Source organism: Lethenteron reissneri, chromosome 72 (genome assembly GCF_015708825.2).
Source record: "Lethenteron reissneri isolate LAM-NWPU_2019-01 chromosome 72, ASM1570882v1, whole genome shotgun sequence".
Taxonomy (NCBI): Eukaryota; Metazoa; Chordata; class Hyperoartia; order Petromyzontiformes; family Petromyzontidae; genus Lethenteron; species Lethenteron reissneri.
The window spans coordinates 3,278,617-3,297,977 of record NC_083850.1 but is presented as its reverse complement, the minus strand read 5'-3'; the positions used below and the strand labels follow the sequence as shown (position 1 = coordinate 3,297,977).

Sequence of the window (19,361 nt, the reverse complement as noted above, 5' to 3'; positions counted from 1 at the left end):
AGCATTAGAATCACAGTGTGATCGTATAAGAATCACGCACAAACCCATTCTTAACTAATGAGATTATGAATCGTTACAATTATTATAACAATCGCAATTTGTGACAAAGCGAAATTCCCACAAGCAAAACACCACGCTCACGTGACGCATTCTTAAACAAACTGCAACACTCAAGTGACAGAACTCAACAAAAAAACGCCGCAATAAAAATAACTACATCAATGGGCAAATCCTAAAAACAGACAACACACGCACGTTAGTAGCTGTTAGAAGAAGACAACACCTAGCACCTTCAACTATACACATTGTACAGCCAACTCGTCAATGACAGCCTTCGCTGCTGTCGACGGGGCCAAGCAGCGAGTGTTTAACTCCATTGTTTCAGAATCCGTGTCATCACCCGGCCACAGCGCCTTACCCAAACTACATCTCCCCAACAAAACAGCCTTCCCTATGCTGTGTATATTAGCAGTTTATTTACGGACACACTTGAAGATAACAATTCGTCTAGAAAAGGCAGGCGACTTGTTCTACCAACATGATTTCAATTTATATCCGAAAGAAGTATGAGTTCATTCATGAGTAGTATTCACTAAGCACCGATGGCACTAACCTACACACAGCTATGATTAAACAAAGTAAACATTAGTCGCTCATCCCAGCTCAGACATGATCATAGCAATTATTTCCAAATTCGTGTCGGGTCCCACGAGAATAGGGCACGTTCACAAACTTTCAAATTGTAAAGAGCATACTCTAACATTATAAACTCTAACAATATAACCTTTAAACTATGAGCTATACATTGTAACGCTTTAAAATAACACTACAAACTAGTGTTATAGTAAACCATAATGTTGTGAACTCTAACAATATAAGCTATGAGCGATACATTATAACGCTATAAAATAACATCATAAACTAGTGTTACAGATTAGAACACCGTACATTGAAGTGTGATATTTAAATCTCATTCGAATTCTTAGCTTCACACCGTGGTCCTCTAAGAATCACACTATGCTCGTGAGTTTGTAACATGTCTGTATGTAATATGCATGAATGTAACCAACCAGGCGAGTAAAGGAAGAGCTGATCCCGAATCGGAGGCCGCCACCCGAACATCAGCAGCAGTCGATAGCGTGATTCTAATAGGACCACGTTGTTATTATAACAATTTAACTGCGATCAAAACTGCGCACCTCCCATTTTGCATTTACGACTCGCGATATGCATATACATATAACATACATTCTAGCTCAGTGTAATTATAATACGACCAGAGTGTAATTCTCATCATTCTAATCCGATCCTAATCCACCAGTTCGCATATCCGACCCCCGGTTCGCATGTCCAACGGACATACATATTACATACATACATACGACCATAGTATGTATGTAATATGCATACATATGTGCAGTGTGATTCTATTACGATCACATTGTAATTATAATACTTATAATGATATTCTAATATTGATTTGAAGCTTTCGTGACTGCAGGAATTAATACTCGTTGGTTCTTTCGGTAAAGTCACGTAGGTAGAAATGAAACAAGGTAAATCACGTTTCGGACGAAACACAATCGCACGTCTTCAGGTGAAAATCGCGATATCCGCGATGTCTGCTGCGAGCAGCACGATGTCTGCTGCAGACATCGTTTCGGGCGCTTGTGTTGCGTCCGAAACGTCGTTATTTATTTTGTTTTATTTATACCTACGTGACTTTACCGAAAGAACCAAAGAGTATAGATATTATAATACTGTCCCTCCGTATACGGTCTTATAAATAATATAAAAACTAGTTTATATTCGTTTAATGTTTAATGTTATCTTTAAAGCGTTACAGTTTACATGTTTTAGAGTACAAGTGATCTCCAGTATACTTCGGAATTAGCGAAAGGAACGTTGCTAAACTATTTATAACGGGGACCTTTCCCCTCTAGGAACACATGTTGATGGTGGAGACAGCCAAGACGTTGCCGGTTAAGGTCAGACTTGTGTTGCTGCAGTTGCTGCTGCTGCAGTTGCTGCTGCTGCAGTTGCTGCTGCTGCAGTTGCTGCTGCTGCAGTTGCTGCTGCTGCAGTTGCTGCTGCTGCTGTTGCAGTTGCTTCTGTGTGGTAATGGATTTTAATAGCTATTCACAGTATATACACACGTTTAAAGAGTATAACAATCACACATTATAACAAATATACAATACACATGATTTAAAAACGTATTTTAACATTTCTATTCATTATCTTTTAAACTGAGAATGTCGTCGTTCATGTGGGGAGATGGAGCGCAGTGGATCGTATTGTCTAAGCTGCTTTTCGGAATCCGCGTGATAACCCAGTCACATCGCCTAACTCCAGTGACAGCACCTTACCCAAACTACATCTCCCCAACAAGGCAGCCTTACCGATTCTGTGCATTATGTTTATATAGTGTTATTCTAATAATTTGCATCAGATTCCTAATCCTGCACGCCCCAGTTCGCATATCCGACCCCCGGTTCGCATGTCCAAAGGCCATAGATGCATATTACATGCATACGAGCACAGTTCGCTTGCACGTACGCTATACATACATATGCGCAGAATGTGATTTTAATACGATCACGTTGAAATTCTACTGCTTGTAATGAGATTATGATACCGTACCTCTGTTTTTGGTGTTATAAATGATTAAACTAGTTCATAGTATTTAATGTTTCGTGTTATCGTTTATAGTGTTACAGTTCACGTGTCATAGCGTACAGGATTCCCTGTGTACTTGATGATTAGGGACCGTAACGTTGTGAATCGATAAATAATGGGGCCCTTTCCCCTCCAGGAACACATGTTAATGGGGAGACAGCCAAGATGCTGCCGGTTAAGGGCAGATTTGTGTGACGAAAATCCTCCACCTGAAACTCGCTTAAAACACGTTGTTGATATGAATACATAAACGGACACACATTTGTTTAAAAAAATTGTTTTTATTCATCTGCAATCATTTTAAGTCAAAACTCGAACCGAATGTATTATGTCCTATGTTCAAACAGTTACAATACAATGTAAACCATATCCGTTCCAGGAATACCAAAGCGTTAAAGGATCATTCCCCATGATTTCCTTATTAGTTCACGACATGTGTTCACTGTGCGTCTATGTTGAAGTCAAGGCCATATATACAACGAACGCGTCATCAATGTACATCCTGAAATCGGCTATCTAAAGTCGATTAACACCAATAAAAAAAGCTATATACTTGAAAACTAAAACGTTTAAAATGTTGAGTAAAGATGTACCTACAGACGCATTTCAACTTTAGCTCAACAGGAACACATAACGACTACAATTGAACCCTCTCACAACCAGTGCTCATCACACCACTTCGGCAAGTAATCCGATAACATTACAAACCACCACTGGGCACGTCATTAAACTCACAAAAACTGTAAAACTAAAATGGTCAAAATTACACACAAAAGTACTCGATACGGCTGAATAGGTATAACCACATGACATAATATTTTTTTCAGTCACCCCGAGCTCTCTGGTTGTCTCTCGAGCCACTCCATTACATCCAGCCATCTCTCGGGATCCAACTGCATGGGATCGAAGGTGGAAACTTCTTCAGGACTCATTGCAGCACCTTGAATTTCAGCTTTTGATTTCAGTTTCCTATCATTGTGGACCTTCTGATGCCTGTTCCTGGTTGATGAGTGTGCACATTTCTTCCCACACACAGAGCACAGGAATGGCTTCTCGCCCGTGTGTGTTCTCTGATGAGTTTGAAGAGTTGATGAGTCTGCAAATGTCTTCCCACACACAGGGCACAGGAATGGCTTCTCGCCCGTGTGTGTTCTCTGATGACTCTGAAGATGTGATGACTGTGCAAATGCCTTCCCACACACAAGGCACAGGAATGGCTTCTCGCCCGTGTGTGTGTCTCTGAAGATGTGATGGCCATGAAAATGACTTCCCACACACAAAGCAATTGAATGGCTTCTTGCCTCCGTGTACGTGGGGCTGTGGAGAGCGTCTCTGCTCCATGTGAGCGTAGTAACAGTAGCGGTGTTATCGAGTCAAAAGTACGCTATCGGCCGCAAGGATGTTTAACGTTGAGTTTTGGATTTTGTTAACTGCTAAAACAAGAACGACACTCGCGTCTAACCGAGACGCAAAAAAATCCCGCTAATTTGACGACGAAAACGTTTAAGAGTTTATCCGCGAAAATAGACACTTACTTGGAGATTCACGGTATATCGATGTCTGGAACCCGTCTGAAGATGTCGCCACGAACTCTCCCGACGCAAAGTCGCCTAACTGTCGACTCAGCAATTGTGCTCGCCAGGCTGCGTTGTCTCGCGGTTGAAGGGCGATCAGCAGAGCGACGAGTCGAGCGTCCAACCTCATCAAGTTCCCTCTCGAAATGGCATTGAGCTCTGCTTCTGAGCCGCCTTATAACTCCCCCCTCGGATCCAATCCTTTGTCTTTCAGGATATTTGCATTCGATTGTTAATTTTGGAAGGTACAATCCGCATGTCTATTAACATACCGAAGAGTAATGTGTCCATTGTACTTCATGCATGAATATGTAAGTGCATCTCAGTGTGTAATTGTGCGCTTATTTTGAATAAATGGAAAAACGTTGTCCTCGATTTAAAGTGAATGCAGAGAAATTAGCATGTAACTTTAGAAAAGGAAGAGAGCGGCCTTCTCGACGAGGGAGTGAAACCCAATAGGTAATATTCTTTTACAGCGTTACAATGGATAGGTTGTAGTTCATAGGTTATAATATTATGTTTCACTATGATAGAGCTTAACATGTGAGAGTCTACAATATCAGAGTTGATAAAATGCGACAATCAAGGGCGTCAATCGGGTGAGTTTGATCGGAGACTTTAATCAAAGGCGTCATCCCATCACTGAACCCCGGGTTCCCCCCCGCCATCATCCCCTATTCTGTTTACGTTACCCCACCTCCCTATTACCCGCTACGGTTTCGCCGGCATTCGAACGCGACGCCCCTACTGTTACAGCCTCGCGCCGCGCTCCCACGCCGCGAGCATACGTGCGCACAGCATCATCAATCACACGCCACACTCACCCCTCTTTACACCGCTACGTGCAGCTCTCGCACGCTGCGAGCGTGTGCCCGTCTACAGCCCGGTGCGGCACTCGCCTCTACGTCGAATAACCACGTGACCCATGCGCTCCCGTATCCGACACGTAGTTCACAAGATCATAGTTTACTATGTATAACTCATAGTTTAAAGGATATATTGTTCGAGTTTATAATGTTAGAGTATACTAAGTGAGTTTACAATTTGAAAGTTTGTGGCCGTGCCCTGTTCTCGTGGGACCCGACACGGATTTGGAAATATTTGCTATGATCATGTCTGAGCTGGGATGAGCGACTAATGTTTACTTTGCTTAATCATAACTGTGTGCAGGTTAGTGCCATCGGGGCATAGTGAATACTACTCATGAATGAACTCATTCTTCTTTCGGTAGAAATTTGAAATCGTGTTGGTAGAACAAGTCGCCTGCCTTTTTAGACGAATTGTTATCTTCAAGTGCGTCCGTAAATATACTGCTAAAATACACAGCATAGAGAAGGCTGCCTTGTTGGGGAGATGCAGTTTGGGTAAGGCGCTGTGGCCGGGTGATGACACGGAATCTGAAACAATGGCGTTAAACACTCGCTGCTTGGCCCCGTCAACAGCAGCGAAGGCTGTCATATACCGCCCCATTTACGAGTTGGCTCTTTGGGGCTGTATGTGAATAGTTGAAGGTGCTAGGTGTTGTCTTCTTCTAACAGCTACTAACGTGCGTGTGTTGTCTGTTTTTAGGATTTGTCCATTGATGTTGTTCTTTTTATTGCGGCGTTTTTTGTTGAGTTCTGTCACTTGAGTGTTGCAGTTTGTTTAAGAATTCGTCACGTGAGCGTGGTGTTTTGCTTGTGGGAATTTCGCTTTGTCACAATTTGTGATTGTTATAATAATTGTAACGATTCATAATCTCATGAATTTATAATGGGTTTGTGCGTGTATTTATATAAATATATTCCGTCTTTTGTTATTCGATGACATCTAGCAGTGAAAATCGTGATTGTCATATGACCATGTTGTAATTGTAATAATTTTTATCCGATCTTTGCACGTACACTATACAAACATATGAGCATAGTGCGATTCTTATACGACCACACTGCTTCTAATGATTCTAATGATATTATAATACCTTACCTCCGTTTATATGGTTATAAATTAAAACACTAGTTTATAATAGTTTAATGTTTAGTGTTATCGTTTATAGTATTACAGTTTACATGTTATTGAGTACAGTTTATCCCCGACATACTTCGGGATTAGGGACTGGTACGTTGATGAACGATTAACTACGTGGACCTTTCCCCTCAAGGAACACGTGTTAATCGGGTAGACAGCCAAGATGCTGCCGGTTAAGGGCACACTTGTGTGACGGAGATCCTCCACCTGAAATTCTCTTAACATGTTTTTGCTAGGAACATTATAAAATAAAGACCGGACAAACATTTGTTAAAAATACGTTTTTATTCATCTGCAATCATTTTTACGTCAAAACTCGAAGGGAATATTTATTATGTCCTATGTTCACACATTTCCAGTACAATGCAAACCATTACCAAAGCGTTAAAGTGTCATTCCCCATGATGTCCTTATTAGTTCACCACATTTGTTCACTGTGCGTCTATGTTGTAGTCAAGGCCATATATCCAACGAACTTGTCATTAATGTACATCCTGAAATCGGCTATCTAAAGTCGATTAATACCAATAAAAACAGCTATATGCTCGAAAAAAAACCGTTTAAAATGTTGAGTAAAGATGTACCTACAGACGCATTCCAACTTTAGCTCAACAGGAACACCTAACGACTACAATTGAGCCCTCTCACAGCCAGTGCTCATCACACCACTTCGGCAAGTAATCCGATAACATTACAAACCACCACTGTGCACGTAATTAAACTCACAAAAACTGTAAAACTAAAATGGTCAAAATTACACACAAAAGTACTCGATACGGCTTAATAGGTATAACCACATGACGTAATATTTTTTCAGTCACCCCGAGCTCTCTGGTTGACTCTCGAGCAACTCCATTACATCCAGCCATCTCTCGGGATCCAACTGCATGGGATCGAAGGTGGAAACTTCTTCAGGAATCATTGCAGCACCTTGAATTTCAGCTTTTGATTTCAGTTTCCTATCATTGTGGACCTTTTGATGCCCGTTCCTGGTTGATGAGTGTGCAAATTTCTTCCCACACACAGAGCACAGGAATGGCTTCTCGCCCGTGTGTGTTCTCTGATGACTATTAAGAGTTGATGAGTCTGCAAATGCCTTCCCACACACAGGGCACAGGAATGGCTTCTCGCCCGTGTGTGTTCTCTGATGACTATGAAGATTTGATGATTTTGCAAATGTCTTCCCACACACAGGGCACAGGAATGGCTTCTCGCCCGTGTGTGTTCTCTGATGACTATTAAGAGTTGATGAGTCTGCAAATGCCTTCCCACACACAGGGCACAGGAATGGCTTCTCGCCCGTGTGTGTTCTCTGATGACTATGAAGAGTTGATGAGTCTGCAAATGCCTTCCCACACACAGGGCACAGGAATGGCTTCTCGCCCGTGTGTGTTCTCTGATGACTATGAAGATTTGATGACTTTGCAAATGTCTTCCCACACACAGGGCACAGGAATGGCTTCTCGCCCGTGTGTGTTCTCTGATGACTATGAAGATTTGATGACTTTGCAAATGTCATCCCACACACAGGGCACAGGAATGGCTTCTCGCCCGTGTGCATTCTCTGATGAGTTTGAAGAGTTGATGACCGTGCAAATGCCTTCCCTCGTCGAGAAGGCCGCTCTCTTCCTTTTATAAAGTTACATGCTAATTTCTCTGCATTCACTTTAAATCGAGGACAAAGTTTTTCCATTTATTCAAAATAAGCGCACAATTACACACTGAGATGCACTTACATATTCATGCATGAAGCACAATGGGCACATTACTCTTCGGCATGTTAATAGACATGCGGATTGTGCCTTCCAAAATTAACAACCGAATGCAAATATCCTGAAAGACAAAGGATTGGATCTTAGGGGGGGAGTTATAAGGCGGCTCAGAAGCAGAGCTCAATGCCATTTCGAGAGGGAACTTGATGAGGTTGGACGCTCGACTCGTCGCTCTGCTGATCGCCCTTCAACCGCGAGACAACGCAGCCTGGCGAGCACAATTGCTGTGTCGACAGTTAGGCGACTTTGCGTCGGGAGAGTTCGTGGCGACATCTTCAGACGGGCTCCAGACATCGATCTACCGTGAATCTCCAAGTAAGTGTCTATTTTCGCGGATAAACTCTTAAACGTGTTCGTCGTCAAATTAGCGGGTTTTTTTTGCGTCTCGGTTAGACGCGAGTGTCGTTCTTGTTTTAGCAGTTAACAAAATCCAAAACTCAACGCTAAACATCCTTGCGGCCGATAGCGTACTTTCGACTCGTTAACACCGCTGCTGTTACTACGCTCACATGGAGCAGAGACGCTCTCCACAGCCCCATGCACACGGAGACAAGAAGCCATTCAATTGTTCTGTGTGTGGGAAGTCCTTTTCATGGCCATCACATCTTCATAGACACCAGAGAACACACACGGGAGAGAAGCCATTCCTGTGCCCTGTGTGTGGGAAGACATTTGCACGGTCATCACATCTTCAGAGTCATCAGAGAACGCACACTGGCGACAAGCCATTCCTGTGCCATGTGTGTGGGAAGGCATTTGCACACTCGTCAACTCTTCAAGACCATCAGAAATCACACACGGGAGAGAAGCCATTCCTGTGTCCTGTGTGTGGGAAGAAATTTGCACAGTCATCACATCTTCAGAGTCACCAGAGAACACACACGGGCGAGAAGCCATTCCTGTGCCCTGTGTGTGGGAAGGCATTTGCACAGTCATCAACTCTTCAGAGTCATCGGAAAACACACACGGGCGAGAAGCCATTCCGGTGCCCTGTGTGTGGGAAGACATTTGCACACTCGTCAACTCTTCAAGACCATCAGAAAACACACACGGGCGAGAAGCCATTCCTGTGCCCTGTGTGTGGGAAGGCATTTGCACAGTCATCAACTCTTCAAACTCATCAAAGAACACACACGGGTGAGAAGCCATTCCTGTGCTCTATGTGTGGGGAGGCATTTGCACACTCATCAACCATGAACAGGCATCAGAAGGTCCACAATGATAGGACACTGAAATCAAAAGCTGAAATTCAAGGTGCTGCAATTAGTCCTGAAGATGTTTCCACCTTCGATCCCATGCAGTTGGATCCCGAGAGATGGCTGGATGTAATGGAGTGGCTCGAGAGTCAACCAGAGAGCTCGGGTGACTGAAACATAATATTGCATGTGGTTACACCTATTACGCCATATCGAGTACTTTTGTGCGTAATTTTTTACCAATTTAGTTTAACAGTTTTGTGAGTTTAATTACGTGCACAGTGGTGGTTTGTAATGTTATCAGATTACTTGCCGAAGTGGTGTGAAGAGCACTGGATGTGAGAGGGTTTAATTGTAGTCGTTAGGTGTTCCTGTTGAGCTAAAGTTGGAATGCGCCTGTAGGTACATCTTTACTCAACATTTTAAACGGTTTTTTCAAGTACATAGCTTTTTTATTGGTATTAATCGACTTTAGATAGCCGATTTCAGGATGTACATTGATGTGGTGAACTAATAAGGAAATCATGGGGAATTATATTTTAACGCTTTGGTATTCCTAGAACGGAAATGGTTTGCATTGTACTGGAAATGTGTGAACATAGAACATAATACATATTCCCTTCGAGTTTTGACGTAAGAATAATTGCAGATGAATAAAATGTATTTTGAACAAATGTTTGTACGGTCTTTATTTTATAATGTCCCTAGCAAAGACATGTTCAGATAATGTCAGATGGAGGATCTCCGTCACACAAGTGTGCCCTTAACCGGCAGCATCTTGGCTGTCTACCCGATTAAACACGTGTTCCTTGAGGGGAAAGGTCCCCGTAGTTAATTGTTCATCAACGTACCAGTCCCTAATCCCGAAGTATGTCGGGGATAAACTGAGCAGTTAGTAATTGGTGGAGACCTAAATGGACACGTTGGAAACGCCCGGGATGGATACCCTCGAAACCATGAAGAAGAGACCGTTCCATCTCATTACGTACGCCAGTGGTGGGAGATCAACTCAAATTGATTTCTGGCTCGTCAAGCGGGATAAGCTGAAAACGGTGACAAACACTAAAGTCATACCATCGGACAACATCGCCCCACAACATCGCATCCTGATCATGGACATGAAAATGGACATTGGCCAGCGACATCGCCCACCAACAACGGAACAGCAGCGAATTAAGTGGTGGCGGATGAAGGAATGCAAAGATCAGCTGAGAGTCGCCCTCAATCAGATTGACGTGAACACCAACCGACCAGCGAATGCAATTGGGAAGATCTCGCCGGCCAACTGTGCACAGCAGCAACGGAAGCACTGGGGCTAACTAAGCCGGCAAAACACTTCATTGACAAGCAAATATGGTGGTGGAACGAAGAAGTTCAGCTAGCAGTGAAAGAGAAGAAGCTAGCTTTCAAGAAGTGGCGCAAAACACTCGCAGATCTGGATTACCAACAATACAGAAACTGCAAATCGGCAGCGAAGCGAGTAGTAGCAGCGGTGAAATTAGCTCAATACGACCAACTGTATGTCGAACTGGACACCCCAGAAGGTGCCAATAAGATCTATCGACTGGCAGAGGCGCGCCATCGTTCGACTCAGGATATTGGTCAGGTCAAATGCATAAAGGATGAGAATCACAGCGCTCTCAGAGACCCGCCCGCCATCCTTGAAGGCTGGAGCGACTACTTCTCTGGAACCTGCAACCAGGAATTTCCCCACCCACCTATTATTAGCGCTGAACACGTCCTCGATCCGGTTTCACCTATCACCATCACCGAAGTGGAACAAGCTATCAAGAGAATGAAGAATGGGAAAGCGACTGGCCCGGACAATATACCTGCTGAGGCCTGGAAGATCCTTGGCAGGCAGGGTGCTGCCCTCCTTACCCAACTCTTCAGCACCATCACGAGCACCGGTGAGGTCCCAGAAGCCTGGTCGACCAGCACGACCGATCCAATTTGGAAGGGTAAAGGTGCCGTGTCAGAATGCTCGAATTACAGGCCAATCCGGCTCCTGTGTCATGCGATGAAGATCTTTGAGCGAGTTATGGACACGAGGATTAGAAACATCGTCACCCTATCACCCAACCAATGCGGCTTCGACAAAGGATGTGGCACTACGGACGCCATATTCTCGGCGAGGCTCCTGCTGGAGAGGCACAGAGAGAAGAACAAAGCTGTGCACGTGTCGTTCCTCGACCTTGAAAAGGCATTTGACAGGGTCCCCCACGACCTCATCTGGCACTCGCTTCGATCCCATGGAGTCCCTGAAACCTACGTGCATTGGGTACAAGAACGTCACCAGTGCAGTCAGGTGTGCAGTGGGCATATCACCGCCATTTCCCATCAGCGTTGGAGTGCACCAAGGATCGGCCCTGTCACCACTCCTGTTTATCCTGTGCATGGACACGATCACTGCCGACCTGCACACGCCCCTGCCATGGTCAATTCTCTACGCGGATGACGTCCTCCTCTCAGATGAAGAGAGAGGAAAAGTCGAAAGACAAACCCGCATGTGGTAAGAACGTTTGGACGAAAACGGGATGAGGTTCAACATCAAAAGACGGAGTATATGGAGTGTGGCCCCCAAACCGACGGCACCATCAGCATTGACGGAGAAGATCTGAAGAAAGTGACGGACTTCAAGTACCTGGGTTCCACCATCAGCTCAGATGGTAGCATCACGACTGATGTGAGGTCACGAGTCAATGCGGCATGGATGAAGGCAAGTCACCGGAGTCCTCTGTGATAGGAAAATGCCGGATAGGCTGAAGGGAAAAATTTACAAGACCATCGTCCGACCGGTGGATAAACTCTTAAACGTGTTCGTCGTCAAATTAGCGGGTTTTTTTTGCGTCTCGGTTAGACGCGAGTGTCGTTCTTGTTTTAGCAGTTAACAAAATCCAAAACTCAACGCTAAACATCCTTGCGGCCGATAGCGTACTTTCGACTCGTTAACACCGCTGCTGTTACTACGCTCACATGGAGCAGAGACGCTCTCCACAGCCCCATGCACACGGAGACAAGAAGCCATTCAATTGTTCTGTGTGTGGGAAGTCCTTTTCATGGCCATCACATCTTCATAGACACCAGAGAACACACACGGGAGAGAAGCCATTCCTGTGCCCTGTGTGTGGGAAGACATTTGCACGGTCATCACATCTTCAGAGTCATCAGAGAACGCACACTGGCGACAAGCCATTCCTGTGCCATGTGTGTGGGAAGGCATTTGCACACTCGTCAACTCTTCAAGACCATCAGAAATCACACACGGGAGAGAAGCCATTCCTGTGTCCTGTGTGTGGGAAGAAATTTGCACAGTCATCACATCTTCAGAGTCACCAGAGAACACACACGGGCGAGAAGCCATTCCTGTGCCCTGTGTGTGGGAAGGCATTTGCACAGTCATCAACTCTTCAGAGTCATCGGAAAACACACACGGGCGAGAAGCCATTCCGGTGCCCTGTGTGTGGGAAGACATTTGCACACTCGTCAACTCTTCAAGACCATCAGAAAACACACACGGGCGAGAAGCCATTCCTGTGCCCTGTGTGTGGGAAGGCATTTGCACAGTCATCAACTCTTCAAACTCATCAAAGAACACACACGGGTGAGAAGCCATTCCTGTGCTCTATGTGTGGGGAGGCATTTGCACACTCATCAACCATGAACAGGCATCAGAAGGTCCACAATGATAGGACACTGAAATCAAAAGCTGAAATTCAAGGTGCTGCAATTAGTCCTGAAGATGTTTCCACCTTCGATCCCATGCAGTTGGATCCCGAGAGATGGCTGGATGTAATGGAGTGGCTCGAGAGTCAACCAGAGAGCTCGGGTGACTGAAACATAATATTGCATGTGGTTACACCTATTACGCCATATCGAGTACTTTTGTGCGTAATTTTTTACCAATTTAGTTTAACAGTTTTGTGAGTTTAATTACGTGCACAGTGGTGGTTTGTAATGTTATCAGATTACTTGCCGAAGTGGTGTGAAGAGCACTGGATGTGAGAGGGTTTAATTGTAGTCGTTAGGTGTTCCTGTTGAGCTAAAGTTGGAATGCGCCTGTAGGTACATCTTTACTCAACATTTTAAACGGTTTTTTCAAGTACATAGCTTTTTTATTGGTATTAATCGACTTTAGATAGCCGATTTCAGGATGTACATTGATGTGGTGAACTAATAAGGAAATCATGGGGAATTATATTTTAACGCTTTGGTATTCCTAGAACGGAAATGGTTTGCATTGTACTGGAAATGTGTGAACATAGAACATAATACATATTCCCTTCGAGTTTTGACGTAAGAATAATTGCAGATGAATAAAAATGTATTTTGAACAAATGTTTGTACGGTCTTTATTTTATAATGTCCCTAGCAAAGACATGTTCAGATAATGTCAGATGGAGGATCTCCGTCACACAAGTGTGCCCTTAACCGGCAGCATCTTGGCTGTCTACCCGATTAAACACGTGTTCCTTGAGGGGAAAGGTCCCCGTAGTTAATTGTTCATCAACGTACCAGTCCCTAATCCCGAAGTATGTCGGGGATAAACTGAGCAGTTAGTAATTGGTGGAGACCTAAATGGACACGTTGGAAACGCCCGGGATGGATACCCTCGAAACCATGAAGAAGAGACCGTTCCATCTCATTACGTACGCCAGTGGTGGGAGATCAACTCAAATTGATTTCTGGCTCGTCAAGCGGGATAAGCTGAAAACGGTGACAAACACTAAAGTCATACCATCGGACAACATCGCCCCACAACATCGCATCCTGATCATGGACATGAAAATGGACATTGGCCAGCGACATCGCCCACCAACAACGGAACAGCAGCGAATTAAGTGGTGGCGGATGAAGGAATGCAAAGATCAGCTGAGAGTCGCCCTCAATCAGATTGACGTGAACACCAACCGACCAGCGAATGCAATTGGGAAGATCTCGCCGGCCAACTGTGCACAGCAGCAACGGAAGCACTGGGGCTAACTAAGCCGGCAAAACACTTCATTGACAAGCAAATATGGTGGTGGAACGAAGAAGTTCAGCTAGCAGTGAAAGAGAAGAAGCTAGCTTTCAAGAAGTGGCGCAAAACACTCGCAGATCTGGATTACCAACAATACAGAAACTGCAAATCGGCAGCGAAGCGAGTAGTAGCAGCGGTGAAATTAGCTCAATACGACCAACTGTATGTCGAACTGGACACCCCAGAAGGTGCCAATAAGATCTATCGACTGGCAGAGGCGCGCCATCGTTCGACTCAGGATATTGGTCAGGTCAAATGCATAAAGGATGAGAATCACAGCGCTCTCAGAGACCCGCCCGCCATCCTTGAAGGCTGGAGCGACTACTTCTCTGGAACCTGCAACCAGGAATTTCCCCACCCACCTATTATTAGCGCTGAACACGTCCTCGATTCGGTTTCACCTATCACCATCACCGAAGTGGAACAAGCTATCAAGAGAATGAAGAATGGGAAAGCGACTGGCCCGGACAATATACCTGCTGAGGCCTGGAAGATCCTTGGCAGGCAGGGTGCTGCCCTCCTTACCCAACTCTTCAGCACCATCACGAGCACCGGTGAGGTCCCAGAAGCCTGGTCGACCAGCACGACCGATCCAATTTGGAAGGGTAAAGGTGCCGTGTCAGAATGCTCGAATTACAGGCCAATCCGGCTCCTGTGTCATGCGATGAAGATCTTTGAGCGAGTTATGGACACGAGGATTAGAAACATCGTCACCCTATCACCCAACCAATGCGGCTTCGACAAAGGATGTGGCACTACGGACGCCATATTCTCGGCGAGGCTCCTGCTGGAGAGGCACAGAGAGAAGAACAAAGCTGTGCACGTGTCGTTCCTCGACCTTGAAAAGGCATTTGACAGGGTCCCCCACGACCTCATCTGGCACTCGCTTCGATCCCATGGAGTCCCTGAAACCTACGTGCATTGGGTACAAGAACGTCACCAGTGCAGTCAGGTGTGCAGTGGGCATATCACCGCCATTTCCCATCAGCGTTGGAGTGCACCAAGGATCGGCCCTGTCACCACTCCTGTTTATCCTGTGCATGGACACGATCACTGCCGACCTGCACACGCCCCTGCCATGGTCAATTCTCTACGCGGATGACGTCCTCCTCTCAGATGAAGAGAGAGGAAAAGTCGAAAGACAAACCCGCATGTGGTAAGAACGTTTGGACGAAAACGGGATGAGGTTCAACATCAAAAGACGGAGTATATGGAGTGTGGCCCCCAAACCGACGGCACCATCAGCATTGACGGAGAAGATCTGAAGAAAGTGACGGACTTCAAGTACCTGGGTTCCACCATCAGCTCAGATGGTAGCATCACGACTGATGTGAGGTCACGAGTCAATGCGGCATGGATGAAGGCAAGTCACCGGAGTCCTCTGTGATAGGAAAATGCCGGATAGGCTGAAGGGAAAAATTTACAAGACCATCGTCCGACCGGTGGCACTCTATGGATCCGAGTGCCGGCCAGCCACAACTGTACACGAACAAGCTCTCCACACCATGGAGATGAGGATGCTCAGATGGAGCCTCGGACTCACTCGATGGGATCGTGTCATGAACGAAGACGTTCGGAATCGACTTGGTGTGGCCCCCCATTGCGGACAAGATGCTTGAGGCAAGGCTTCGGTGGTACGGCCATGTGATGCGAAGTGAAGAGTCATCAGTGGCCAAGACTGCCATGTGTATTGAGCCAGAGGGCCGCCGTCCACGCGGACGTCCGAAGAAGCGATGGATGGATCGAATAAAGGAAAACATAAAAAACGGTCAACGCATCCCCTGAAGATGCCCTGGACCGAGCCAAATGGGGAAGACAATGCCGAAAAGCGGACCCTGCGCCACAGCGGGAACAACGCTAGGAAGAAGATTACCTATTGGATTTCACTCCCTCGTCGAGAAGGCCGCTCTCTTCCTTTTCTAAAGTTACATGCTAATTTCTCTGCATTCACTTTAAATCGAGGACAAAGTTTTTATTCAAAATAGACGCACAATTACACACTGAGATGCACTTACATATGCATGCATGAAGCACAATGGGCACATTACCCTTCGGTATGTTAATAGACATGCGGATTGTGCCTTCAAAAATTAACAATCAAATGCAAATATCCTGAAAGACAAAGGATTGGATCCTAGGGGGGGAGTTATAAGGCGGCTCAGAAGCAGAGCTCAATGCCATTTCGAGAGGGAACTTGATGAGGTTGGACGCTCGACTCGTCGCTCTGCTGATCGCCCTTCAACCGCGAGACAACGCAGCCTGGCGAGCACAATTGCTGTGTCGACAGTTAAGCGACTTTGCGTCGGGAGAGTTCGTGGCGACATCTTCAGACGGGTTCCAGACATCGATATACCGTGAATCTCCTAGTAAGTGTCTATTTTCGCGTCGTTAAATTAGCGGGATTTTTTTGCGTCTCGGTTAGACGCGAGTGTCGTTCTTGTTTTAGCAGTTAACAAAATCCAAAACATCCTTGCGGCCGATAGCGTACTTTTGACTCAATAACACCGCTGCTGTTACTACACTCACATGGAGCAGAGAGGCTCTCCACAGCCCCACGCACACGGAGGCAAGAAGCCATTCAATTGCTCTGTGTGTGGGAAGTCCTTTTCACGGTCATCACATCTTAAGAGACACCAGAGAACACACACGGGCGAGAAGCCATTCCTGTGCCCTGTGTGTGGGAAGACATTTGCACGGTCATCACATCTTCAGAGACACCAGAGAACACACACGGGCGAGAAGCCGTTCCTGTGCCCTGTGTGTGGGAAGACATTTGCACGGTCATCACATCTTCAGAGTCACCAGAGAACACACACGGGCGAGAAGCCGTTTCTGTGCTCTGTGTGTGGGAAGACATTTGCACACTCATCAACCAGGAACAGGCATCAGAAGGTCCACAATGATAGGAAACTGAAATCAAAAGCTGAAATTCAAGGTGCTGCAATGAGTCCTGAAAAAGTTTCCACCTTCGATCCCATGCAGTTGGATCCCGAGAGATGGCTGGATGTAATGGAGTGGCTCGAGGATCAAACAGAGAGCTCGGGGTGACTGACAAAATATTACGTCATGTGGTTATACCTATTAAGCCGTTTCGAGTACTTTTGTGTGTAATTTTGACCATTTTAGTTTTACAGTTTTTTTGAGAGTTTAATTACGTGCACAGTGGTGGTTTGTTATGTTATCGGATTACTTGCCGAATTGGTGTGAAGAGCACTGGTTGTGAGAGGGTTCAATTGTAGTCGTTAAGTGTTCCTGTTGAGCTAAAGTTGGAATGCGTCTGTAGGTACATCTTTACTCAACATTTTAAACAGTTTTTTTCAAGTATATAGCTTTTTTGAATGGTATTAATCGACTTTAGATAGCCGGTTTCCGGATGTACATTGATGACGTGTTCGTTGGATATATGGCCTTGACTTCAACATAGACGCACAGTGAACAAATGTGGTGAACTAATAAGGACATCATGGGGAATGAAACTTTAACGCTTTGGTATTCCTGGAACGGAAATGGTTTGCATTGTACTGGAAATGTTTGAACATAGGACATAATAAATATTCCCTTTGAGTTTTGACGTAAAAATGATTGCAGATGAATAAAAACGTATTTTTAACAAATGTTTGTCCGGTCTTTATTTTATAATGTTCCAAGCTTAAAACATGTTAAGAGAATTTTAGGTGGAGGATCTCCGTCACACAAGTGTGCCCTTAACCGGCAGCATCTTGGCTGTCTACCCGATTAACACGTGTTCCTTGAGGGGAAAGGTCCCCGTAGTTAATCGTTCATCAACGTACCAGTCACTAATCCCGAAGTATGTCGGGGATAAACTGTACTCTATAACATGTAAACTGTAATACTATAAACGATAATAACATGTAAACTGTAATACTATAAACGATAATCACAAATTGTGACAAAGCGAAATTCCCACAAGCAAAACACCACGCTCACGTGACGAATTCTTAAACAAACTGCTACACTCAAGTGACAGAACTTAACAAAAAAACGTCGCAATAAAAAGAACAACATCAATGGACAAATCCTAAAAACAGACAACACACGCACGTTAGTAGCTGTTAGAAGAAGACAACACCAAGCACCTTCAACTATACACATCATACAGCCAACTCGTAAATGGGGCGGTATATGACAGCCTTCGCTGCTGTCAACGGGGCCAAGCAGCGAGTGTTTAACTCCATTGTTTCAGAATCCGTGTCATCACCCGGCCACAGCGCCTTAGCCAAACTACATCTCCCCAACAAGGCAGCCTTCCCTATGCTGTGTATTTTAGCAGTTTATTTACGGACGCACTTGAAGATAACAATTCGTCTAGAAAAGGCAGGCGACTTGTTCTACCAACATGATTTCAATTTATATCCGAAAGAAGTATGAGTTCATTCATGAGTAGTATTCACTAAGCACCGATGGCACTAACCTACACACAGCTATGATTAAACAAAGTAAACATTAGTCGCTCATCCCAGCTCAGACATGATCATAGCAATTATTTCCAAATCCGTGTCGGGTCCAACGAGAACAGGGCACTTCCACAAACTCTCAAATTGTAAACTCACAGAGCATACTCTAACATTATAAACTCTAACAATATAACCTTTAAACTATGAGCTATACATTGTAACGCTTTAAAATAACACTACAAACTAGTGTTATAGTAAACTATAATGTTGTGAACTCTAACAATATAAGCTATGTGCGATACATTATAACGCTATAAAATTACATCATAAACTAGTGTTACAGATTAGAACACCGTACATTGAAGTGTGATATTAGAATCTCATTCGAATTCTTAACTTCACACCGTGGTCCTCTAAGAATCACACTATGCTCGTGAGTATGTAACGTGTCTGTATGCAATATGCATGAATATATGTATGTATTATGTAACATGTATGTATGTAATATGGACGTGCGAACCAAAGGTGGGATATGTGAAACAGAAGGTGCAGGATCACGCTTTGGTGGTATTAGGATCAAGCTATCCACTGCTGGATGAATGTTCCATCTCAATGGCATCAAATAGCAATATTCAGTATGACTATATAAAATAATCGCACAAACCCAACATAAGCCCCTGCAATTATGAATCGTTACA

At 44.8% G+C, this 19,361-nt stretch overlaps 1 protein-coding gene across 1 annotated transcript in view; it reads left to right on the top strand.

Annotated features, from left to right (window-relative positions):
• The window catches only part of LOC133361273 (zinc finger protein OZF-like), a 282,249-nt gene that overhangs the window by 121,966 nt on the left and 140,922 nt on the right, over positions 1-19,361 (top strand). The window lies entirely within an intron of this gene.